This window comes from Mesoplodon bidens (assembly GCF_964165515.1).
Source record: "Mesoplodon bidens genome assembly, chromosome: 9".
In the NCBI taxonomy this organism is placed as follows: Eukaryota; Metazoa; Chordata; class Mammalia; order Artiodactyla; family Ziphiidae; genus Mesoplodon; species Mesoplodon bidens.
This window is the reverse complement of record NC_138166.1, coordinates 40,344,749-40,365,531: the sequence shown is the minus strand read 5'-3', so window position 1 is coordinate 40,365,531 and position 20,783 is coordinate 40,344,749.

Genomic DNA, 20,783 nt, shown 5'->3' with positions numbered 1-20,783 from the left:
CTTGTAAATAGTGTCCTGGTGGTCTAAAAATCATATGTATTACAAAGTAATCAGATATTAACAATATTTTAATTTCTGGGGCTAAGTGTATCCTCAGAAATCTGGTTTTCCGTTTAAGTAAAAGATTCTGAATTGTAATTGTCATAAACATTTTCATTTAATTCTTTAAAAAAATGTTTAATCTCTTAGAGACTTTCTGTAAGTCTTTAGCAACAGCAATGAATCACACATACAAAAAAATTCATTATTATTTATCTAAGTTGTTGCTTAAGGCTGTCAGGGTAATAGTAGACAGTTCTAAGTTAAAGACGAATTGGTTGCTACAGATCAATATGTAAACCAGAACATTCAGCATCAATTTTTCTTGTCCAAACTTACTCAACCCCAGGTTTTAGGAAAACATCCATATTAAACAGAGACTTTTTCTGTTTAAAGCCACAGTATGAAACGACAGCCAATTTCAGTCCAAGATCATGTGTTGAATATTTTTGTCCAGTCATATGGGAAATTTTTATTTAATTTTCTAACATTTTCTCGAAGTATTCTTCATGTGTTTCAGTAAATGTAAACATTAACTGTTGCTGTTATCCTAGTTTTATTTTAAAAGAATTATATTTACTATACCTACAAATAGTTCACACGAAGCAAGAAACCTAATATTTATATTTTACAGTAAATATTATGAATATCTCTCTCAGGGCAAGAAACTGTTTAGATAATCTGCTTTTCACATAGAAAATCATGCTTCTAAATCTTAGAGACTATAGTTTTTCATTTTAACTTTTTTCATATTAGAGACAGTTTTTACTGTAAAAGTAAAATAGTGCCTTTTAGCTATAGTTAAGAAACTTTTTTTTTCTGCAAAGGGGGGAAATTATGGAAGCTGTAAATAAGTAATGATTGCCAAAGATCAGAGGAATTTTACATAAGACCAAAGCAATTTAATCTGGTGCTTTGATACAAGTTTGTAAATAATTCAGCATAATGATAATAATGACATCTTGAGAATTCCCAGCAACTGAACTGTCCTTGAAGGTATTAGAAGATGATTAGAAATTGAATAGTTTTAAGTCATGAATTAATTTTTGAATTTTTTTCGATGTGGGGTGAAGTGTATTCTTTTAAATAGTTGTTAACCAATCTCTTTAGTGTAAATACAAAAAATGTTAATATACTGGTCCTCTGTGTAGTAGAATCCACTTAGCCAGAGGTAGAATAGCTGGCTATTTCCCTAAGAGTCAGGAATTCAAAATCAGTAGGGTTTTGTCTTGTTTTGTTTTTTAAATTTCTATTTCACACAGATTGTTTTCTTCATCTAATTTTTTCACATTTCCTTAAAAATATGCTTTCAGATGTGACTCAAAAAGGCCTGATTCTCCAACTAGAGTAAGCCAATCCCTGTCAGTGGGTCAGTTTTGCCTCTCTTCTAACTAGTTTAGTCTTAGGCAGATTTTTTTTTTTTTCCCTAGGAGCTTAGATGTTCTCATGGGGAAAATAAGGAAATTGGACTCTGTGATCTCAATAATCTCCTCCAGTTCTGAAATGCTCCGAGTATATTGCTTTCTAAATAATTCCTAAAAAGAGAAGGCCCTTCATTACCAGCCCCTTCCTGTTTGTCCAGCCAGTCAGAGAATTACTGATGATTCTGTAGACCCCGGGCTGCTTCATAAGCCCAGGCTGATTCTTGCGTGAGTGGAAAGTCCTTTGTGCTTTACTTCCCAAAGGAAACATGTACTCATCCTTCCGCACCTTAGTCTAGCCTTGCAGAGTTTATTATTTCCTCCCTTCAACCATCACTTTTACTGATATATTTCTCTATTTTCACACCAATCATTCCAGATATTAATATACTTTTCATATCAATGTCCCCAAATAAATGATTTCTTTAAAGGTGAGAATCATATTTTTTTTCATAATTCCACAAGCAATGGATTATACAACATGAATACTCAATAAATTCCTGGTAAATGAAGGACAATTAAACAGTTAATAAGGCAAGAGCATATTAATGAAAAGAAGACTGGGAGACATAAGATTGAGATTATTGCATCAGTTTTATTAATGATTACTTTTTAAAGTTTTTATTAATTTTTAATTTTTTTAATTAATATTTTGGGGGGGTATAGTTGTTTTACAGTGTTGTGTTAGTTTCTACTGTACAGCAAAGGGGAGTTCCCTGTGCTATACAGCAGGTTCTTATTAGTTATCTATTTTATACATATTAGTGTACATATGTCAATCTCAGTCTCCCAATTCATCCCCCCCCCGCTTTCCCCCCTTGGTGTCCATATGTTTGTTCTCTACATCTGTGTCTCTATTTCTGCCTTGAAAACCAGTTCATCTGTACCATTTTTCTAGATTCCACATATATGCATTAATATATGATATTTGTTTTTCTCTTTCTGACTTACTTCACTCTGTATGACAGTCTCTATGTCCAACCAGTCTCTAGGTCCATCTAGGTTTATTTTTCGTGTGGTGTTAGGGAGTATTCTAATTTCATTCTTTTACATGTCGCTATCCAGTTTTCCCAGCACCACTTATTAAAGAGACTGTCTTTTCTCCATTGTATATCTTTGCCTCCTTTGTCATAGATTAGTTGACCATAGGTGCATGGGTTTATCTCTGTGCTTTCTATCCTTTTCCATTGATCTCTATTTCAGTTTTTGTGCCAGTACTGTATTGTCTTGATTACTGTAGCTTTGTAGTATAGTCTGAAGTCATGGAGTCTGATTCCTCCAGCTCCATATTTTTTTTTCTCAAGATTGTTTTGGCTATTCGGGGTCTTTTGTGTCTCTATATAAATTTTAAGATTTTTTTGTTCTAGTTCTGTAAAAAATGCCATTGGTAATTTGATAAGGATTGTATTGAATCTGTAGATTGTTTTGGGTGCTTTAGTCATTTTCACAATATTGATTCTTCCAGTCTAAGGATATTAATGATTACTTTTGTATCCTTATGTAAATCACTTCAACTTTGGTCTGGTATCACTAATAATGCAAACATTGCCTATCTTATTGGATTGGTTTTATGATTATGCTGTATAATAATTCAAATGAAATTACATAAGTAGATGTTTTAAATTAAAAGTATATACATGTGTATTATATATATGTGTGTATATATGTTTGTGTATATATATATATATATATATATGTAAATACTTTAAAACTATAAAGAGACAAACAATTTTAAGGGATTATTATTATATGTGGTCAACCACCACAACACAGCAATGAAAATTTCCTGCTCTTGTTCTGTCAATTACAGATTTTTTTCTTGAATCATCAAAAATGCCTTTTAAACATCTAGGTGGGAAAGCAAGATTCAAAATTCCAGATAACAAATGAGTCAATAGTAACTGAAAAGTAACCAGATATCCTCTAGAATGTACTTTCCAGCTGGGTTAGTTAACATTGTTCTTTATTAAGAAGACATCTTCTGCACAACATGAAATTGAGCTTTTGAAACATCTGATTTTATATCACTAATGAGCCACATGCCAGTGACTTTTTAGTTTGTTCTTTTTAAACTCCATTTTACATATTTAACTCCAAAAAATAAATTCTGTATAAAAAAGTGATATTTTCTTCTTATTTTTATAAAATGCTGAAGAATAGAAAACTTGAACATGGTTTGTTCAGTTGTCTCATACTGATTAATGGAAGGTATACAACTCCACAAGAGCCCTTCTCATTAACAGCAAGCAGCACAAATGGTCAGAATGCCAATTGTCCAGGAGGTCCAGCCAGAAGACATCTGTATCTTCGGGTGCAAGACTCACTGTGCAGACTAATCATGCAATGTGTTTGCAATTAAAATACCACACTTAAACTCTGCCAGCGTGAGTTTCCCAATATTTCATATCAAACTAAAATTTAAAAGGTAAATATAGATATCATGAAATGAACCAGGTGATTTTTACACATGATTTTTTCTGAGTACCATCTTCAAGATAATATTAATTACTTGAATAATAGAAATAACTAGGGAGTTACATATATCCATGTTTCCTCTTTGAAAAAATAAAATATAGGCAATTTGGAGGTAATAATTTTCCTCACCCAGATGCAGAACATTATGTGAGTTTTAAAAATGCTTCACGAATATGCTCAGTTTATATCTATGAGCAAAGCCATTTAAAAATGCTACTTAAAAGAAAACAGAATGCTTTCTAACAAAATTTGGAAATAATACTCCTTCAAAATTCAAGAACATTCCCTCTCTACATTTGATTTGCACCCAATTTCTTGGGTTCATTAAATGGCTCTTCATCATCTAAATATTTTGTATCTTTTTGATCACAGTGTTTCATTCATAATAAATATCTTCCTCTGAAAATTAAAAAAAAATGCTACTTAAAATGAAAGTACAGAAAAAACCTTAGTAAATAACTTTCAGGTTAGCAAATATACTTATATATGTGCACAGGTATAGATATATAGATAATAACTCTGAGTGTAGACTTAGATGTAGTTACTTAAATAAATACGGACATAATATACATCCAGATATCCATTACTATATCAATATGTATCTTTAGAAATACTATTAAACAACTCCAAGCTCTATCTCTTGTAATGCTCTGCATATACTGTTATGCACCATGTGATTTTCCAGCAGTGCTTCTTATCCACCCTGAGACCTCTGTTTTCACATCAACTGCACAACTCCCATATAGACAACACTCTTTCTGATATCTTTGGGAATTCATTTTTTTTTATTATTGTTAAACTAATGATGGGCTATGTATCAACTTGCTCTTGACACTGCCTGAAAGTCCACTCAACTTTTATTTCCTTCTCCTTGAAAATTTTACACATGGGGCAGATTTTCCTGGTGTCCCGACTTTGGTCCTAAAAATTACTGTGTGACTGTCTTACTCACTGCTTAAGAAATATCATGTATCTGAGAGAAAATCAGTTTTTTTCATTTCTATTTCACTGAAGTGTTACAAGATCTAAATTAGAACCATAAATCACTTTAAGGTATTTTTCACCATGTACCAGCATTTCTGTTGATGGTCTGAGAAAATCCCAGCTTATTTATTTTTAATTTACCTGAGGAGGACATATCAGTACTTATTCTCATTTAATAATCACATATTTTAACCAGCAGCACTGTCTATCCTAAATTATTCCAGGGAATAAGAGCAGATAGTTAGGAAACAGCAAACAAAAATAGTAAATGAATGGAATTATATCTTTAGCTTTGAACTCAGTGTATTTTTTTCATCAGATTTGTCTTCCCAGTTAGGAATTTCTTAGGTTAAAATCAAGCCTAATTCCTCCCTTGCAGAGGAATATTACATAATAGGGGACAACTAATGAAATATACTCCACATATACTTTTTTTTTAAAAATTATTATTTTTATTAAAGTATAGTTGAGTTACAACCTTATATTAGTTTCAGGTGTACACATATATTTTCAAAGACGTTCTTTCGGGCTTCCCTGGTGGCGCAGTGGTTGAGAGTCCGCCTGCCGATGCAGGGGACACGGGTTCGTGCCCCGGTTCGGGAAGATCCCACATGCTGTGGAGCGGCTGGGCCCGTGAGCCATGGCCGCTGAGCCTGGCGTCCGGAGCCTGTGCTCCACAAGGGGAGAGGCCACAACAGTGAGAGGCCCACATACAGCCAAAAAAAAAAAAGACGTTCTTTCTCCCAGAATGTATGTATGCGTACACATGGGGTAATATATCAGGACTATGAGCAACTAGGCATATAAACCACTCCAATGACATAGAGTTCACAAATAAAGATCCATTAGTGTATGGTTGTGGGTCAGCTAAGGGCACTGAGCATTTCTTTTCCTCCTATGATGGTTCCCTCCACTTGGAGTGAATTCCCCTTGCTTAGTCTTCCAGGTCCTCTCAATCTCCTCACTTCCATCTCTCCAGGGGAGATTTGACTTAATCTGATTGGCTGGTTTCGAAGGAGTACCAAGGAGGACCAGCCTTGCCTTTTCTTTTCTACTCTTTGCAGGGAGGGCATATGTTCTCCTCTGCTCTCCCATGCCATCAGTCTTACTGGGCCATCTCTGCCCCTGTGGTTCAGAGTCCATACAAGACTGAGTAAGTAAGTCTTTCTAGGGCTAGGGCTTAGCATTAGGAAGCCCAGGTCCCTACAGATATAACCCAAGATTTCCCAAGGTCTAACTTGCCTTGAGAAGTAATTTGGCTTATTTCTTACAGGTAGTTCAGAACTCAGATATGGAGATAACTGATGATAATTTTTGAACTCCCCAAGAATTGAAATGTGTGCTTTTATTGATTTTTTTAGGCAACTTGTTTGTATTTAGGAATAAATTTTTAAATTATTGAACCAAAAGTCTGATTTAATCAAAATACCTTTATCTTTATTCACATAACTAAAGAGTAATATATATTCTCCACAAATGTAACAGGTACAGTCAATGAAAATACGGAAGTCTTGAGCCTCTGAATTGTCATATTCTGCTTCAGTTTGTTAGTCTTCTTTCTCTTTTTTGTCAAACTTGAGTGTGAGCAAAAGGCCTAAAGGTCTAAATCAGCTTGACTAAATTTTAGACAGTTTTCTTCATATCTCTAGGCTCTTGATCTCCCTTTTCTTAGAGCATTTATCTTAGAAAACTTGTAATTGCACATTCTTTCTCTGCCCCTTTGAGACGTGAATCTTCTCACAACCTCTTACCGGTTTTACAATACGGGAATATCTTTCTCTAGGACCTGGAATCCATTTCTTTGAACATAATTATTAAAGGTGATAGCACCCCTGTCTCCCAGTCTCTGTGGAAATGTGGGAGCCTGACTTCTCTAAGTGACAATTAGCAAACACAGAGTCTAATCATTTTGACCATCCTCCCCACTTAACATCCTCCAATACTTTTCCACTGACTCACTCCAGGGCTTAAAATCTCTCCAGACTTTTGTTTCAGCAGAGTTGAGTTCATTCCCTCTCCCCTATTTCAACAATCTTAAATACAGTCCTCCTTGCCCATTTAACTGGTCCTGTGCAATTTTTCTTCTACAAGTGCCAAAGCGAGTATTCTGCCTTCCAAAGAGGCTAACACGGAACACTGTAGTGGACATTTATAGATATATTTTTTGAAGGTTTGCAGAAGCAGCCTACAAAATTTGCATGGCAAAAAAACAAATTTTGCCAACGTGAAGATGTTGTGAGATAACTACAGTTCCTGTTTGGGACCAGTGCACCCTCTGACCAGAGTAGGCAAATCCAGGAGCTCTGTTGAAATCATGAATCTAGGAGTTATTTGTTAAGCTGAGTTCATTTCAAGTAAGAATTGAAAGATCTCATAGGATGACTTTTCTTTTGCTCAGGAGAAAAATAGCTCTCAGAATATGGGAGAAAAATTCAGTGATATACACTGAGGGATTTATACCTGAACACCGACCTCCTTCATGTAAATGGTAGAATGGATCAGTGTTCCAACTCTTCACTCCCTCCTTGGTAATAGTATTACGCATCCATTCCTTTGGATATACATGCCTTTGGATGTAATCCTGTATACCCTTACATTGCCACGTAACTGTGAAGGGACCTGCCATTGTCAGTAGGGTATCTACTGACAAGGTATCTCAACCCCTTGACTATGAGCCTGGCCATACGACATCTTTGTCCAATGGGTTTAAGAGATGTGAAGCTAGTGGAGGCTTGAAGCATGCTTGTGCAGTCAGGCTTGTTCTCTCTCATCTCTGCCACCACCATAAGAGGAACACCCCTCTGGTGACAGCTGGTAGGAAGACGATGGGAAGAACCTGGAACAGAGCTACTCACTTATGCCCATTAATCATCAGTGACAAGAACAGCTGCCCAGTTGAGATCAGCGCAGGTCAGTGAAGCCCCAGCCAACACAAATATTAATGACGATTAATAAACCCTACAAATTTGGGAGTTGACTATTATGTACATGGTATAATTATAACAATGACTTGCTAGCAAAACTCACTTCAGAGATCATTGTTATAATAACTAAAAGAGCCTTCAGTTCTTTCCCAAGAGGACTATTGTTTACTCTACAGCTGACATTACCATGCTGGACCTCCATATTTTACACCAAAATGGATACATTTTATGCTATCTACCTTTGTCAACATGATTGTATAAAATGAATACATTAATTCATGCCATACAGCTTGAAAAGCCATAAACAATTAAAGATTTAAAGAAAAATAATGAACCTAATCACAGTTTTAGTTCTAATTTTGAAAATTAGAAATGAACAAAATACAGACCATCAGATGGGGATGGAGAAATCATGTTTCCAGTGGTAATGTTGCTACAGAAATGGACCTTGAATGACTCACCTAACCTCTCTAGACCTCTGTGAGTTCTATCACCATTTAATAATGTAATCCTAGGGAATTACAAATGAAGGATTATGAAATATTTTCTCATGTTTTGTCCAAACATGAGCAAAAAATATAAATATGTATGTATATATATGTATATAATATCTGGTGCAATATTTACTCATATTTTTCCAAATACATTAAGCATTAGTGTGCACACACACACACAGAGACATATATGAGAGAGATTGAGAGAAGGAGAGAAAGAGACAGATACACAAACACAAATATATTCATTATGAATATAATGCCACAGAGGGTGTCCAAAGGCAAGGTGGCAGAACAGACAAAAAGGGTAAAATTATAGAGTTTTCCAAACTTATATTCTTGGTTCCATCACAGATGAGGTTTGTGACCTTTGGCACATCTTAATCTCACCTTAATCTCAGTTTACTCTTTCATAAAAATGACAATAATGAGGACTGGCCAGACTATCTCACTGTGTGCCTTGAAAGTAAATGAGGCAACATTTGTTTATGTGCTTTGTAGATCAAAGGCAGTAAATTGGTGCTATTATTTTTAATAATGGGAGTACAATATAGCTCAGATATGAGATACAATTGGCAAAGTTTTCTGTAAGTCATTCTTTATTCAAGGGCAAAAATAAATCCTGCAAGAAATAGTTGGTTAAGAGGAAGATACTTCCCTTCTTACAGATTGCTCTAAAGAATAGTACATTAAACATATAATATTGTAGTTAAGTCTTCCATCCTTGTAGCCACATTCAGTTAGGCTAAAAAGAATTCAAGCCAAAATAAATATCTGCAGACACCACAAACAAGACTATTATGCGTTATGAGATTTTTCTCTCAATTTAATCAGAATTCTACAGATTGCACTTTAAAATCTACAACCTTGTTTTACAATCAGAGCTACTAGTTATAAATATTTGCAAATGCTTTGAATAGAAATAATGCTCTGCTCATGGAGAAGCTTATAATATAATCACTATCCAATTTGTAGAAGAACAGTGAATTCAAGTTACATGTAAAAGGACTCTTTCACTGAGATGCTGCAGATAAATGTGGTCTATTCACTAATCTTACATTTTCATTTTTACTCAGAATTAAGAAATAATTTAAAAGTTAAACTCTTAAAATTGATCTTTATTGACTGCCATATGAAATTTTTTCATTGCAAATTTACAACGAACATGTGGTTATGTAAGCATCAGAATTTTTACTCAGAATTAAGAAATAATTTAAAAGTTAAACTCTTAAAATTGATCTTTATTGACTGCCATATGAAATTTTTTCATTGCAAATTTACAGCGAACATGTGGTTATGTAAGCATCACCTCTGGAAATGCGTTTCGACAAAATCCTACATGACTTACAAGAGATTTAGATTGTCACATAAACCTGTGATGCAACCACAGATTTCAGAGATAAACATGATTTCTTAGGTGGTTATTTTCACTGTGACATATTTTATATACATAAATGGACAAATTCAACTTGTTTCCAGGAATCTATTAAGAATTATCCTGTGATATGTTTTAAAGTTTTAAACTAAGTTCAAATGGGTTTAATATTTGGAATGGAGGATAAAGGAGATTAATTATACCAAAATCCAAAGTCTTGAATGGATATTTTTGAGAACTCGGTGCTAACACTTGTTATGATTTGCTAATACTTTAATAAACCTGCTTTTTATTTTCCAATAGAAAGAGCAATCAGATTCCAACTACTTAAACATTTATTTTATCTGTATTGAGGACTTACTAGATAGTTTGAATTTGTTTTTGTTTTTAATTGCTTATTAACAGCTTGTCTAGAGAAAAGACAGGAGGTGGACTTCAAGTCGATCAAATTTGTTTGAAAATTATCTGTCTGAGATATTCCTTGTTCACTAGTCACCCTGTTATTTTGGCTGTTTTAGCTGCCTCCCTCAATATTCTTTTTGAGTTCCTTTAACATTTACCTGCTCAGCCAAAAGACATGAACTTTAAGATAGAAAAAGACAAGTTTTGATCAAAGCTTTAAAATGAGTTAGTTGCCTTACTGATATGAATATGGATCAGGGTGATTCTTCAGTACAACAGATATTCTTATGGTATCGTGAGACTGCTCAAAAGAAGACACACTAAAAGCTTGCGATTATTAACACAACACCTACTTCAAGTTAGCCCTCTTTGACCAGTTCAAGCTTCAAACAGATCTCTTCAAACAGATCTCTTCAAACAACTACGATATCACATCCATGAGATTCCTAAATACACATTTTTGTGAGTAATCCCCAATTTAAGTGAGAACCAAAGTAAGGTTCCCACTTTTGGGGGGATAGTAGGAATATCAGTTAGACAAGAGAGAGAAACAGACATCAAGGAAAGAAGAGGCAGATGCCAGGGTTTGTGATTGTTTGTTTTTCCTACCTGCCCCCTCTACTTCCCATACTGCCCCCAACCACTCCACAGGCCTGGAGCCAAGCTCCAGTCAGAAAATAGGAGGTGTTTAGAACCATCCAGATATTCCAAGCCAGGAAACTCTTACTTTCCCACACTTGAGGCTCTGGAAGGAGATTACCTTTTAGGCTGTCAGCCTGAGGTAAAACCTCATCTAAGAAAACCTGGTGAGTGGCATGGTGACAAAGGGAGGCTTTTTCGTGTAGTTTTACTTGGATTTCGTTAGTTCTGGTAAGCATAGTTCAGATCTAGATACAGCTAAGTCTGGCTGAGGAGATGGCCCAGGGGTATTTTTTGTAAGATTTAAGGTTTCTTTTGGTGAGAGGACACAGCATTTGGATAGATGGAAGGCAGAACACTTTGTTATTTACAGCTCCAAACAAAAGAAGGCTGCTAGGCAGGGCCATCTAGGGAGTTGTACCTGGGACAGGATAACAGCAAGCCAGAGTCTTTAGGAAGAGCTTATGTATGGCAGGGGGTGTGGAGGGGGAGGTTATCTAGGTTTCACAGGCTCCCAGTACATTGTCTGATTTGTTGGGGTATTTTTTTAAATTTTTATTGGAGTATAACTGCTTTAAAATGGTGTGTTAGTTGCTGCTGTATAACAAAGTGAATCAGCTATATGTATACATATATCCCCATATCCCCTCCCTCTTGCATCTCCCTCCCACCCTCCCTATCCCACCCTTCTAGGTGGTCACAAAGCACCGAGCTGATCTCCCTGTGCTATGTGGCTGCTTCCCACTAGCTATCTATTTTACATTTGGTAGTGTATATATGTCCATGCCACTCTCTCACTTTGTCCCAGCTTACCCTTCCCCCTCCCCATGTCCTCAGGTCCATTCTCTACATTTGTGTCTTTATTCCTGTCCTGCCCCTAGGTTCTTCAGAACCATTTTCTTTCTTTCTTTCTTTCTTTTTCTTTTAGATCCCATATACATGTGTTAGCATACAGTATTCGTTTTTTCTCTTTCTGACTTTCCTCACTCTGTATGACAGTCTCTAGGTCCATCCACCTCACTACAAATAACTCAATTTTGTTTATTTTTATGGTTGAGTAATATTCCATTGTATATATGTGCGCCATCTTCTTTATCCATTCATCTGTTGATGGACATTTAGGTTGCTTCCATGTCCTGGCTATTGTAAATAGTGCTGCAGTGAACATTGTGGGACATGACTCTTTGAATTTTGGTTTCCTCAGGGTATATGCCCAGTAGTGGGATTGCTGGGTCATATGGTAATTCTATTTTTAGATTTTTAAGGAACCTTCATACTGTTCTCCACAGTTGCTGTATCAATTTACATTCCCACCAACAGTGCAGGAGGGTTCCCTTTCCTCCATATCCTCTCCAGCATTTACTGTTTGTAGATTTTTTGATGATGGCCATTCTGACTTATGTGAGGTGATACCTCACTGTAGTTTTGATTTGAATTTCTCTAATGATTAGTGATGTTGAGCATTATTTCATGTGTTTGTTGGCAATCTGTATATCTTCTTTGGAGAAAATAGGTCTTCTGCCCATTTATGGATTGGGTTGTTTGTTTTTTTGATATTGAGCTGCATGAGCTGCTTGTATATTTCAGACATTAATCCTTTGTCAGTTGCTTCCTTTGCAAGTATTTTCTCCCATTCTGAGGGTTGTCTTTTCATCTTGTTTATGGTTTCCTTTGCTGTTCAAAAGCAGTAAAGTTTCATGAGGTCCCACTTGTTTATTTTTGTTTTTATTTCCATTTCTCTAGGAGGTGTGTCCAAAAGGATCTTGCTGTGATTTATATCATAGAGTGTTCTGCCTATGTTTTCCCCTAGAAGTTTTATAGTGTCTGGCCTTACATTTAGGTCTTTAATCCAATTTGAGTTTATTTTTGTATACGGTGTTAGGGAGTGTGCTAATTTCATTCTTTTACATGTAGCTGTCCAGTTTTCTCAGCACCACTTGTTGAAAAGTATGTCTTTTCACCATTCTATATTCTTGACCCCTTGATCAACGATAAGGTGATGATATGTGTGTGGGCTTATCTCTGGGTTTTCTCTCCTGTTCCATTGATCTATGTTTCTGTTTTTGTGCCAGTACCATGCTGCCTTGATTACAGTAGCTTTGTAGTATAGCCTGAAGTCAGGGAGCCTGATTCCTCCAGCTCGGTTTTTCTTTCTCAAGATTGCCTTGGCTATTCGGGGTCTTTTGTGTTTCCATACAAATTGTGAAATTTTTTGTTCTAGTTCTGTGAAAAATGCCAGTGGCAGTTTGATAGGGATTGCATTGAATCTGTAGATTGCTTTTGGGAGTAGAGTCATTTTCACAATGTTGATTCTTCCAATCCAAGAACATGGTATATCTCTCCATCTATTTGTATCATCTTTAATTTCGTTCATCACTGTCTCATAGTTTACTGTATACAGTTCTTTTGTTTCCTTAGGTAGGTTTATTTCTAGGTATTTTATTCTTCTCATTGCAGTGGTAAATGGGAGTGTTTCCTTAATTTCTCTCTCAGATTTTTCGTTTAGTGTATAGGAATGCAAGAGATTTCTGTACATTAATTTTGTATCCTGCTACTTTGCTAAATTCACTGATTAGCTCTAGTAGTTTTCTGGTAGCATCTTTAGGATTCTCTGTGTATAGTATCAAGTCATCTGCAAACAGTGACAGCTTTACTTCCTCATTTCCTATTTGGATTCCCTTTATTTCTTTTTCTTCTCTGATTGCTGTGGCGAAAACTTACAAATCTATGTTGAATAATAGTGGTGAGAGTGGAAAACCTTGTCTTATTCCTGATCTTAGAGCAAATGGTTTCAGTTTTTCACCATTAAGAATGATGTTGGCTGTGGGTTTGTCATATATGGCCTTTTTTATGTTGAGGTAAGTTCCCTCTATGCCTGCTTTCTGGAGAGTTTTTATCATAAATGGGTGTTAAATTTTGTCAAAAGCTTTTTCTGCATCTATTGAGATGATCATATGGTTATTCTCCTTCAGTTTGTTAGTATCACATTGATTGATTTTCATATATTGAAAAATCCTTGCATTTCTGGGATAAACCCCACTTGATCATGGTGTATGATCCTTTTAATGTGGTGCTGGATTCTGTTTGCTAGTATTTTTTGAAGATTTTTGCATCTAAGTTCAACAGTGATATTGGTCTGTTGTTTCCTTTTTTTGTGAAATCTTTGTCTGTTTTGGTATTAGGGTGATGGTGGCCTCCTATAATGAGTTTGGGAGTGTTCCTCCCTCTGCTATATTTTGGAAGAGTTTGAGAAGGATGGGTGTTAGCTCTTCTCTAAATGTTTGATAGAATTGCCTGTGAAGCCATCTGGTCCTACGCTTTGGTTTGTTTGAAGATTTTTAATCACAGTTTCAATTTCAGTTCTTGTGATTGGTCTGTTTATATTTTTTACTTCTTCCTGGTTCAGTCTCGGAAGGTTGTGCTATTCTAAGAATTTGTCCATTTCTTCCAGGTTGTCCATTTTATTGGCATATAGTTGATTGTAGTAATCTCTCATGATCCTTCATATTTCTGCAGTGTCAGTTGCTACTTCTCCTTTTTCATTTCTAAATCTGTTGATTTGAGTCTTCTCCCTTTTTTTCTTGATGAGTCTGGCTAATGGTTTATCAATTTTGTTTTTCATCTCAAAGAACCAGCTTTTAGTTTTATTGATCTTTGCTATTGTTTCCTTCACTTATTTTCATTTATTTCTGACCTGATCTTTATGATTTCTTTCCTTCTGCTAACTTTGGGGGTTTTTTGTTCTTCTTTCTCTATTTGCTTAAGGTGTAAGGTTAGGTTGTTTATTTGAGATGTTTCTTCTTTCTTAAGGTAGGATTGCATTGCTATAACCTTCATTCTTAGAACTGCTTTTGCTGTATCCCATAGGTTTTGAGTCATCATGTTTTCATTGTCATTTGTTTCCAGGTATTTTTGATTTCCTCTTTGTTTTCTTCAGTGATCTCTTGGTTCTTTAGTAGTTTATTGTTTAGCCTCCATGTGTTTGTATTTTTTACAGTTTTTTCCTGTAATTCACATCTAGTCTCATAGCATTGTGGTTAGAAAAGACACTTGATACGATTTCAATTTTCTTAAATTTACCAAGGCTTGATTTGTGACCCAAGATATGATCTATCCTGGAGAGTGTTCCATGAGCACTTGAGAAAAAAGTGTATTCTGTTGTTTTTGGATGGGATGTCCTATAAACATCAGTTAAGTCTATCTTGTTTAATGTATCATTTAAAGCTTGTGTTTCCTTATTTATTTTCATTTTGGATGATCTGTCCATTGGTGAAAGTGGGGTGTTAAAGTCCCCTACTATTACTATGTTACTGTCGATTTCCCCTTTTATGGTTGTTAGCATTTGCCTTATGTATTGAGGTGCTCCTCTGTTGGGTGCATAAATATTTACAGTTGTTGTATCTTCTTCTTGGTTTGATCCCTTGATCATTATGTAGTGTCCTTCTTTGTCTCTTGTAATTGTCTTTATTTTAAAATCTATTTTGTCTCATATGAGAATTGCTACTCCAGCTTTCTTTTGATTTCCTTTTGCATGGAATATCTTTTTCCATCCCCTCACTTTCAGTCTGTATGTGGCCCTAGGTCTCAAGTGGGTCTTTTGTAGGCAGCATATATATGGGTCATGTTTTTGTATCCGTTCAGCCATGTCTTTTGGTTGGAGCATTTAATGCATTTACATTTAGGGTAGTTATCAATATGTATGTTCCTATTACCATTTTCTTAATTCTTTTGTGTGTGTTTTTGTAGATCTTTTCCTTCTTTTGTGTTTCCTGCCTAGAGAAGTTCCTTTCGCATTTGTTGTAAAGCTGGTTTGGTGGTGCTGAATTCTCTTAACTTTTGCTTATCTGTAAAGGTTTTAATTTCTCCGTTGAATCTGGATGATATCCTTACTGGGTAGAGTAATCTTGGTTGTAGGTTTTTCCCTTTCATCACTTTAAATATGATCTGCCACTCCCTTCTGGCTTGCAGAGTTTCTGCTGAAAAATCAGCTGTCAACTTTATGGGGATTCCCCTGTATGTTATTTGTTTCTTTATCCTTGCTGCTTTAATATTTGTTCTTTGTATTTAATTTTTGATAGTTTGATGAATATGTGTCTCGGCATGTTTCTCTTTGGCTTTATGCTGTATGGTACTCTCTGTACTTCCTGGACTTGATTGACTATTTCCTTTCCCTTGTTAGGGGTAGTTTTCGACTCTAATCTCTTCAGATATTTTCTCAGACCCTTTCTTTTTCTCTTCTTCTTCTGGGACCCCTATAATTCAAATTTTGGTGTGTTTAATATTGTCCTAGAGGTCTCTGAGACTCTCCTCAATTCTTTTCTTTTTTTTTACTTTATTATGCTCCCTGGCAGTTATTTCCACCATTTTATCTTCCAGCTCACTTATCCATTCTTCAGCCTCAGTTATTCTATTTTTGATTCCTTCTAGAGTATTTTTCATTTCAGTAGTTGTGTTGTTCATCATTTTTTGTTTGCTCTTTAGTTCTTCTAGTGCCTTGTTAAATATTTTTTGTATTTTCTCTATTCTGTTTCCGAGATTTTGGATCATCTTTACTATCATTACTCTGAATTCTTTTTCAGGTAGGTTGCCTATTTCATCTTCATTTATTTGGTGTTGTAGGTTTTTACCTTGCTCCTTCATCTGTAACATATTTTTTGTCATTTCATCTTATTTTTTTTTTTTGATCGGTGGTGCTCTATTCCTGTCTTACTGGTTGTTTGGCCTGAGACATCCAGTACTGGGGTTTTCAGGCAGTTAGATAGAGCTGGGCCTTGGTACTGATATGAGGACCTCTGGGAGACCTCACTCTGACTGATATTACTTGGGATCTGAGGTTCTCTGTTAGTTCAGTGGTTCGGACTTAGAGCTCCCAACACAGGAGCTTGGGCCTGACCTCCTGCCTGGGAATCAAGATCCTGCAAGCTTCGTGGCACAGTAAAAAGAAAAAAAAGAAAGAAAGAAAGAAAAGAAAAAGAAAAAAATGAGCTGTACAATATTAAAGAATAAAAAACAAAGTAGAAGTAGAAAGTTAAAAATTATATTGGGAAAATAAAACTATAATTGAAACAACTGCAACAAAGTAAAATAAAACCACAACAGAAAAAAGAAAAAAAGGTGGGGAGGGGGACAAGCCAAAATGAGAGAACAATAGCAAAGTGTAAGGAATAAAAGAAAATTAGAAAAATAAAAGTTAGGAAAAATAAAAATATAAAAGAATCAACAATGAATCAACAAGGTAAAATAGGACCCCAGTCTAAAAGAGTAAAAACGAAAAAAGAAAAAAAAAAAAAGCCCTTTGCTATGGGAGCGGAGTTTTTAGCTGGTGGTGGAACTTAGTCAGGGGCGGGCTTTAGGGTGGGCCAGAACCTAGGTGGGTGGGGGGGTGACGTTTCAGCGTGGGGCGGGGGCTAGGCAGGGTGACAGTCAAGCGTGGGGCAGGACCTTTTCTAGGACCTGCATGGAAGGGGAGAGGCAGCATGGTGAAAGCAGGGCCTCTGGAGTGTGGGGTTCCAGAGTTTGGAGGTAGGGCCCTGAGTGAGGGTGTGTGGGTGTGGTTTAGGCCCAGCTTGTTGGAGGGGGTCTCCGAGTGTAGAGGTGGGGCCCTGGGTGGGAGTGTAGGGGTGGGGCTTGGGCTCTGCAGGTCAGGAGGGGGACTCCTAAGGCAGAGGATTAGGCTCGGGAGCCCAACAGGCTTCCCCAGTGCCTAAGTGGACAGGGAAAGCACTGGCCCCGTTCCCTTTCATTCTTTCTTCCTTCGTGCCCCTCCCATACCATCTCCCCCAGGGTCTCCCCCATCGCTGCTGGACCCCTAACCGTGGATGGGTCCTGCTGGGTGTAAGAACTCCTCCCCTCCCCCAGCCATGCCTCAGGGGTGCAAGTCCCAGAGGTCCAGCCTTTACTTTTGCTCCCCCTTCCCTCCCTCCCACTCCCTCAGGACCCCCGTGTCTGGAAGGGGCCTAGGTGGGCAGAGGATCAGGCCCGGGATCTCAGCAGGTTCCCAGGGACCCAAGTGGGCAGGGGAAGCCTGGCCACGCTCCCTTTTGATCCTCTGCCCTCCGAATGGTTCCCCAATTTCCCCCTTCGAGCATGGGATCCCTTCCCCTCCCCCAGCCATCCCTCAGTGGCGCCAGTCCTGTCCGGCCTCCACCTCTCCCCCCTTCACTCCTCCCACACCCCACATCCTACCTGGTCACTGGGGGTTCTCCCATCCCCTTAGGTGTCCGTGGTCCCCCACAGGTGCCTGGTAGGTGCCCTAGTTATGAGGAGTTGCAAATTCCGCGTCATCCTAGTACGCCATCTTGACCCTGCCCCTAGGCTGTCTTAATTAGCATTTGTGCTTAAAGAATTTTTCAGGTTGGAAATGAGAAATAATTATATTTTTTCCCCAGAATTTCCAGATTCTTTGTTTTTTTCTTATCTATATTTTAAATCAGCCTATTCTTTCTGTGTTAATCTCCTTTTTGGGGGGCGAGGGGGTGGCAGTACCTAGTCAAATGCAGACAATAGCAACCAAAGCATGCCCATAGCATGCGGTTTCTCTTCCCTTAAAGTCAATGTTAAAATGATCCGTTTTCTCTCTCTGTTATTAAGAGAACCACTTTTAGCAAATGTTTTCCCCCAATCACAATAATTGTTTCCTCACCTCTAGCCACTGGCCCTGAAGTCAATGCATGATAATTTAACTTTTATTATAATAGCATGTGTATTCATCAGCTTCACCTGCCATAACAAAATATCACAGACTGGATGGCTTAAACAACAGAATTTCTTTTCTTGCAGTTCTGGAGTCTAGTAGTCCATGATCAAGGTCCTGGCAAGTTCAGTTTCTTGTGAGGCCTCTCTTCCTTGTTTGTATATGGCTGGCTTTCACTGTGTCTTGCATGGCCTTTCCTCTGTGCACACAAAGAAAGAGAGGGAAATCTCTAGTGTCTCCTACTCTTTTTTTAAGGACTCTAATCCCATCACATTAAGGCCTGGTCCTCATGGACTCATTTAACCCTAATTACCTCCCAAAGGCCTCATCTCCAAATAACATCACATTGAAGGTTAGAGCTTCAACATATGAATTTTGAGGGGACACAATTCAGTCAATAACAAAATCCCACTTCTAAATGTCAATTTTTATATCAGTGATGTATACAGTTTGTGTCATAATAACAACTCCCAAATCTTAGCTACCACATCAAAAATTTATTGCTCATTCATGTTACCTATTAACTACCAGGCAACTGTGGTTCTGCTACAAGGTTCTGCTCTATATGTCCATACCCTATTGGGGTCCACCCTAACAGACTAATTCTTAGGGCAGCAGGAAAAAGCAGTGGTAGTATAACATGAGTACTACTCTGGAAGCTTTGGCTCAGATGCCTATACTCCAATCACATTCATCTGGGCCAAGCAAGATAAGTTAGTGTGATGTCAGGTGGGTGAGAAATATATGCACAACCTTTGAGTGTCCTTATATTGACTGATATTCTTTGTATTTTAAGTAGAGTTTCGTTCATTTATATTGATTATGATGCTTGTATATTTGGATTAATTTTGGTCATTCTAGTATATTCTATTATTCCTAATATATTTTAATGTAGTTTTCCTTTTTTGTGAGTTCTTTTGAGTTGAACATTTTCCCATTTCCCTTTCTTTCATTACATTTTTCTTCTGAGTGTATTTTTATTCTATCCGTAACTTTGTTGAAATTGTTAACATGAATGTTGAATCTAAATTTAATATTAATCAGTATTATACACTTTGTGATATAATCCAGGGACCTTAGAATGCTTCGATTGTGCTTATCTCCCTCCCAAATATAATGCTTTTCTGTACAGGATTTTAGTTTGATCTCGATTTTTTTTATCATTAAAAATAAAGATCGGGCCTCCCTGGTGGCGCGGTGGTTGGGAGTCCGCCTGCCGATGCAGGGGATACGGGTTCGTGCCCCGGTCTGGGAGGATCCCATATGCCGCGGAGCGGCTGGGCCCGTGAGCCATGGCCGATGGGCCTGCGCGTCCGGAGCCTGTGCTCCGCAACGGGAGAGGCCACGGCAGTGAGAGGCCCGCATACCGCAAAAAGAAAAAAAAAAATAAAATAAAATAAATAAATAAATAAATAAATAAAGATCACTAAATATTACTGTTCTTGGTTAAAACAGTCATTATTTAGGTTAACTATCAAGTTTCAAGTTTATGATTATTTTTGCTAATATTCCTTTTTGCATCTCAGAACATTCTTTAGGTTCATTTTCAGTTTCCTGAAATACAAAATTTAGAAGGCTCTTCAGTTGCTGTGTTAGTAATATATCTTTTAAATTTTGTTGTTCTGAAGAATCTTGATTTTTTGACATCATTCATAAAAAGTTATTTGACATGTTGTACAATTTTTCAATGACAGCTATTTTCCTCCCAGTCTCCAAACTTCTAATATGCATAGCTATTTATAAAAATGCTTCTCAGTCTAATTTCCATCCCTCTGTTGGACATCTTTTGTCCTCAGATTGCTTTTAAGATCTTCTCTTTCTCTTAGGACTCCAGGAGTTTCATTATACTGTGTCTACATGTGGGTTTCTTTTTAAACCTATCCTTTATTTATATAATCTTCCCCTTCATATTAACTATTCTTTACCTCTCTTGAAACATTGTAAATATTTCTCTTATGTCTCTTTCAGATCATTAAGTCTTCAGCTACATCTAACATGCTACATAGCTATCCTTTTTTTTAAAAGTTTTCATTTATTATAGTTCTCATTACTAGCAGGCTTTATTCATTATTTTTCAAATCTGCCTAGCCAATTCAGTATTAAATTGATAGTTGCAGGATTCTTTGTTTGAAACATATTAAAAATGAGACAATTAATTCATTATTCAATATTTTTTCGAGGCTAGAAAGACAGCCAAAGCATTAAAATAATCAAGGAAATAACAAGTAAAACCCTTTAAAAGTAGAGTTAATTAGTTAAAGTTGAATTAAATGTTTCAGAGATATAGTTCCCAATTCTTAATCATATTTAATTCTTTTTAATGAAACTAACACATAA